The 6,977-nt window shown below is 38.9% G+C and overlaps 1 protein-coding gene across 1 annotated transcript in view; it reads left to right on the plus strand.

The window, feature by feature from the left end:
* The window catches only part of TMEFF1 (transmembrane protein with EGF like and two follistatin like domains 1), a gene marked incomplete at its 5' end in the record, with an annotated part of 59,242 nt that overhangs the window by 37,551 nt on the left and 14,714 nt on the right, over positions 1 to 6,977 (plus strand). The window lies entirely within an intron of this gene.

Genomic DNA, 6,977 nt, shown 5'->3' on the forward strand with positions numbered 1-6,977 from the left:
AAAAAAAAAAAAAAAAAAAAAAAAAAGAATGAGTGAGAGAAGTTATAGAGCTGCATTGTCTAGTATAGTGGCTATTTAAATTTAAATTTATTAAAATGAAAGGTTTTGTTTCTCAGTCATATTAGCCCTATTGCAAGTATTTAATAGCCACATGTGACCAGTGGCTACCATATTGGGCTGCACAGATACAGATCATGAAGCCATAAGGATGTGAGGTTGAGCATGAGGTGTGTGGGAGATGGGCATGTGCCATTTAAAAACCTTAAATATAGAAAATTTCAAACATCTTAAGAACAGAATAGTGTAGTGAACCCTCATGTTCCTAATACCCACCTTCAACAGTTAATCAGCATTCTTGTCACCGACTTGATTATCATTATTCTTGTTTTACAGGTGCTTTTTGGAGATATAGTTTAAATACACTGAAATGCACAAACGTTAGCTGTCAGTTTTGATAAATGGATACACCCCATGTACACCGCATAACCTATAACATTTCCATCTACCCAGGAAGTTCCTTTATGGCGTATGACATTTTAATGTGGCCATTTTTATCAAAAGATATTTTCATACAGCCTAAAATTTAACCAGAACACCTTTCAATTACCAAGACATTTTTGCTTCTTCCCTGAGCTCACCTCACTGCAACCCTCACCCCGCCTATGACCTCCATGTTTCAGTAGTCTGTTCCAGCTGACCAGGCATACCAGAGACACCAAGATACCAAATATTGTTGTTTCCATTATTTGGTGACTCTTGTTTATATATTTTCACGCAGCTCTTTTGATATGCCCTTTTAAAAACAGGATTGATAAATTTTGCCTCATCAAGAGCTAAGACTGGGCCAGTTGCTAAAATCTTTGGAGGACGTCTTAGGGTGTGTGTTGTGGAGCATGATGAGAGTCATGATCAGGATGGCTAGAAGGCTGTGTGAGCGCAGGGCAGAGACCCCCAAGAGAGGAAGGCTGGCCTGGAGATGACAGGCGGTAAGCACAGCAGGGGAAGGTGGAAGGAGAGGGTTTGTAGGAAGTAACGTGATCTTGGTAATCAGGGATGTGAAAGGAGGACTTTCTAAGGGAATAACTGAGGAGGTGAATGAGTTTATCCCCGTTAAAAAAAGTGTTTCACTGGGCGGAATGGAAGCCTCGGGAAGGAAGCATTAGGGTTGATATGGAAAACAGTGGGATTTAGAAATGAGAGAGAGAGAGAGAGTGGGAGGTGTTGGAGGGTAGGCAGGAGTTTATGCTTAATTATCGACTTAGGTAGATAATTCTGTGATGGGGTCCGAGAAGGATGGTGTTAGGAAGCATGTATGGAGGGATATGTTAGTGATGAAGCTTGGGGTACAGGGTAATACAGGGGAAACAAGAAAGAGTATATTGGATTTTTTAACTGTCAGGATTTATAGAAATAACAAGCCCTAGGGTTCCTGATGCAGCATTGATGTAGTTGCTGCAGCCTCAGCAGTTGGCCTTCTAGGTACATGTCTTGGCTGTTAATATACCTCCCTTGCTTTATTTGGGTTGTACGTTGAGAGACCAGGACTAATAGCCGGTGGAACCTGCCTTTGCAGAGATGCCATCTGGTGCAGGGTTTTCTCATATCATCACTTAGACTGACCCCTTCTTTGTGTTGAAAACACTGCTTATGGTGGTGGGTTTGTTTCTGAATGCTTCTGTGGGACGGAGCCACTGGGCGAGCAGCCCACTCTGTGTATTGCACACACACAAACACTGTTCAGAATCGCGCAGTTGCAGCTGTTGTTCCTGGAGCCTGTCACCACTTGCCTGAGGGCATTGTTTAGCTGGGACCATTCGGTGCCCAGCTCTTCCTGTGCGAGGCTGCATGTCTGCCTGGGTTTCTGAAACCGGGCTTTATGATATCTTTAAAGCCTTTCTATTTGTCCTAGTTGAAGTTATTAATTGACTTGGCCTAGAGAGCAGGTGCTGGCACATTCTGCTTTTGTCCATGCCCTACACATCTCCCAGGGAAGCTTGGTGAAAGCATGGTGTGATGGTTAAGAGCTTGGGTTCTGGGGTCAGACTTGGTCTACCCTTAAAGGCTGTGAGGCCTGATTTCTCTGAGCCTCAATCATCACATCTATAAAGTGAGGCAGTAATATCTACTGCCTAGGATTTCTCTGAATATTAAACGCTATATCGCTGAATTCCTTTTTAATGTTATAATGGTGATTGTTAATACTTTTGTTTTCTAGTTTCAGTGTTGGTAGCCTGGCTGTGCTCAGAGGTCTTCCTATCTATAGCATGTTTAATATGATTCATGAGTCATATTAGTAGGATATTCACCCATTCAACAATGATCAATCAGGCGCCCTATTATGTGCCAGGTGCTTTCACATATTTCTGTTATTATGTAATCCTCATCACAGCCGAAGAAGCTGAGACTGAGATTTTGTGGCTCGTGTAGAATGGCGGAGCAAGGACTGGATTCCGACTTTCTGACCCTCAGCCCTGGCGCTCTTTCTCTTGTGTTACAACTCTTCCAGAAGTCTGTTCTGCCCCCCTTGTTTTCTTTACTTAATTTCCTTGAGAATAGTTAATCTACTCCTAGCTATCAGCATGGTGAAAATTTGTTCTCTAGCCTTGATCTTTCTTTCAGCACTAGTTTTATATATTCAGGTTGCCTAGTGGGCCTTTGTACTTGCATTTTGTTTGTACTGCTGTTGCCTGAAACTCCCAGAACTACCATAGTGCCCAGAACATAATAGGTGCTCAATAAATACTTTTTGGATGACTGGAAGTCTAAATTTGAACTCAGCTTACTACCTTCTCTACTGAACCTCTTGCTGTTGGGCTCACATTTAGTTTTTTCCCCCAACTTTTAAAATCATGGTGAAATATGCATAAAATTGATCATCTTAACCATTTTTTTCAAGTATACAGCTCAGTGGTATTAAATACATTCATGATGTTCTATAACCACGCCACTGTCCATTTCTACAACTCTTTTTATCTTGTAAAACTGGAACCAAACCCCCATTTCCCCCTCTATAAATAATAACCCCCTCCCCTCAGCTCTAGCAACCACCATTCTACTTTTTGTTTCTATGATTTTGACTACTCTAAGTACTTCATGTAAGTAGAATCATGTAGTGTTTGTCCTTTTGTGATTGACTTATTTCAATTAACATAATGTCCTCAAGGTTCATCCATCTTGTAGTATATGTCAAAATTCCCTTCCCTTTTAAGACTGAATAATATTCTATCATATATACCACATTTTGTTTATCCATTCATCTATTGATGGACACTTGGGTTGCTTCCACGTTTTAGCTAATTTGAATAATGCTGGTATGAACATGGGTTTATAATTATCTCTTAGAGACCCTGCTTTCAATTCTTTTGGATATATACCCAGAAATGGAATTGCTGAATCTTATGGAAATTCTATTTTTAATTTTTTGAGGAAACGCCATGCTGTTTTCCACAGTGGCTGTACCATTATATGTTCTCATCGACAGTGCACAAGGGTTCTAATTTCTCCATATCCTTGCCAACACTTGTTATTTATAGTAGTCATCCTAATGAGTAAAGTGCTGTCTTGTAGTTTGGATTTGCATTTCCTTAATAATTAGTGATGCTGAGCATCGCTTCATGTGTTTATTGACCATTTGTCTATCTTCTTTGGAGCAGAGTAATTTTGCATAATACTGTATTAAGAGCATCTTTAGTAAAGTGGGCAGTTCTGGTCTTCTAATTGGTTAAATGTACTGGGGTTAGTGCTGGGCACCAGGCTTAAAAATGGTTGTTGCAAACTAAAGGATGGGATGGGGGAAGTTTGTTCTTAAGAAAAAAAAACAAAAACTGGTGGCAGTGGGTTAGGATGTGGGGGAATCTGCACAAAGTTTAAAAGAGTTTCATTTAACCTAAGGAAAATTTGACAATATTGGAATTAACTATATTATGTTGAATTCCTTACCTCTGGAAGTATTCAAGTAGAAAGAGGATTTCGGAGTTATAACTAAAGGGATTCATTCCTTCATCAGGACAGATGGCCTCTAAGGACTCTTCTAGATCTGAGTTGTTGAGCTCATTTACTTTCCAAAGCATCTTCAAGCTGTATTTATTTTTCCTGCATCTCTAATATCTATTCCTACTGCTGAGCTCTAGCTTAACGTTTCATTGTCACAAGTTTGGATTATGTAGTAACCTCCTCATTGGTAACCTGGTCTTTCTAGTTCTCTTGCCTCTTTATCTTGCGTGCTGGTATCCAATTAATTTTTTTCAATAGCTTTTTGAGTCTTTACATACCATAAAGTTCACTCATTTGAAGTATGTAATTCGATGTGTTTTTAGCATATTTTACAGAGTTGTATAAGCAGCACCATAATCTAATTCTCAGCCATTTTCATGACCTGCAAAAGAAACCTCGCACTCATTAGCAGTCATTCCTCATTCCACCAACCACTAGCCCTTGGCAACCACTGTCAATAATTTTTATATAAAACATGGCTTTCATTGTGTTGCTCTCCAGCTAGAAGGTCATTGTGTCTTCTGTGTTCATATGATTAAGAGAACTTTTCTTACCTGGAGTTCAAGTTTTTCCGTAATCTGATTTCACCTAATTTTTCCAGTTTTGACTTAAACCCATCCCCAATCTGAATGTATAGCTCTTTGTAGGTTCATCTACTACTTGTTCTTGAGAATGCTCTGTGTTTACCTTCCTTTTGGTTTCCACTGTTCCTCCATCTAAATCTATCTATGCTCTGAGACCTAACTTAAGTCCTACCCTATCTATGAATTCTTTCCTGAGTAATGTTGCCTACTGTGAGTTATCCTTTGAAGGAACTTCCATAGCACCTAATATTGTAAAACCTTTCTGCATTTAATTATAAAATGCCATGTGGGACCCCGTCCCTTGCATTGTTCAGCTTTTTGTGTGTATATGTTGATTCCCTAAATTGATTATAACCTTTTAAGGGCAGGGATCATGTCTACATTTAAAAAAAAATACTATATCTTCTGTAGCTTTGTCTAGAGCTTGATGGCCACGTTCTTTTATTAATTCATTCAGTAAATGCTGTTGGTGCTATACTTTGTCTATTAATGTTCATGCATTAGTTACCTTTTGCTCATGTTGTCATGTAGCTGAATTCGCTGATAGCTTTCAGCTTCACATTATTTTTGAAATTTCCTGCTGTTTACAGGACTTTCTTACGGTAGATGAGTACATTACTACAGCCTCTAGAGACCTATACGATCCTATTGTTATACACATTATGGGAGTTCGTTATTATAGGTTGGTACATAACCTCAGTCTATATAGTCCCATTGTTATATACCTCGTGCTGTGAAACACCATGAAAGTACCATGTTCTGAGAAGTTGCAGGATGATGAGTGTCGTAGGAGGCAGCAGCATTCCCTAAGTCACTCATGGCTTGATTGCAAACATAGAATAGCACTTGCAGTTTGAAGCCATCGCAAGAAAAGGACTGCGTTCTAAGTGTTAGGAGTTATACAGAAATGAATAATACAAATGTCTAGGTTCTCAAAGGAGCCCACAGTCTCATGATAGAGACTGATTTAAAAAACCCAAATAGTTATAAGACATTATCATGAGTATTGTAGTAGACTAGTGGGTGCTCAGGCGTATAGCCCCCCCCCAAAGGAGGGCTTGATTTCTTTTGTCACAGCGGAGTTACAGTTTGGGAGCTGGAGGAGACCTTCAGAGCCCTTCGAGGTCAGGATATGCCTTCATTATTTTTCTATGCCCAGCACCTAGAAGAATGCCTGACATATGGAAGATGATCAATAGATGATAAATAAATAAGTCATCCATTGTGTGCTGCCCAGTGTGGTAGCTACTGGCCACATGTGGCTGTTGAATACTTGAAATGTGGCTGGTCAGAATTGAGATGTGAGTATAAAGTGTGCACCGGATTTTGAAGATTTATTTGAGAAAAAAAAAAGAGTGTAAAATACCACAATTTTCAAATATTATGTTGAAATATATTTTATTTCATTATGTTGAAACAATATTTATTTGACATATTGGGTTAAATAAAATATGTGATTAAAAGTAACTTCCCCATTTTTTTTACTTTTAAAAATATGGCTACTAGAAAATAAAAAATTACATATGTCTCATGTGATACTTCTATTGAATAATGCTGATCTTATTCAACTCCGTTAGAGAGAAGTGATTTGACCAAGGTCACAAAATAGCAGAACTATCCTTAAAATTGAGAATGTACATTTTGGATTTCTTGAATTCTTGTACAGTTCTTTTTCTAGGCATAAATTAGTACAATGTAAATAAATAAATTCTGAGGTCAAACGGCTTCAGTTTGGTCTTATTAGGGATGAGATGATCTCTCTAATTGTCCTATCACTGTGCTTAATAATCATTAAATTTTTTTCCTTTTATATGTAAATTTTGATCACCAGAAGAATCTGCTTTTTCAGTTGTCAGTTTTTTCCACACTTGGCACCTGTATTCCCACTTCTCTCTTGCCCTTCCCCTTCCCTATCATTCCTTTTCTTGTTTCCATTAACGTTCTTCAAATTATATTAGCACCTGTGTTTGTATTTTGGACAGATAAGCCTTTGCTGGTATATGACGTGCTAGCTGGTTGTTTTAGTGGTCTCGTACATGCATTATTTATCTCACATAATCCTCTCAAAACTGCCTGAAGTAGAGGTCCTGATTTTAGAGTTATGAAATCTCAGGCTTAGAGAGAGTAATATGATCAAGGCCACACAGCTACTAATGCACACAGTCTATCAGCTGGAACTGTAGATAGGAATGGCAGGAAGCCTGGGGACTTCTTCTACCCATGCACAAGCCTGGACACATTGGGGAGCTCCTCTGGGTCCACAGAGCTGAGGATTAATGTATTAGTGTATATGCTGGGGGAAAGAATACAAAACTCCATTGTAAAAAATGTGAATAAGTATGTGCATAGGTAGGTATGCGTGTGTGTGTGTGTGTGTGTGTGTGTGTGTGTGTGTGTGTG

Source organism: Hipposideros armiger, unplaced genomic scaffold, assembly GCF_001890085.2.
Source record: "Hipposideros armiger isolate ML-2016 unplaced genomic scaffold, ASM189008v1 scaffold_1269, whole genome shotgun sequence".
Classification (NCBI taxonomy): Eukaryota; Metazoa; Chordata; class Mammalia; order Chiroptera; family Hipposideridae; genus Hipposideros; species Hipposideros armiger.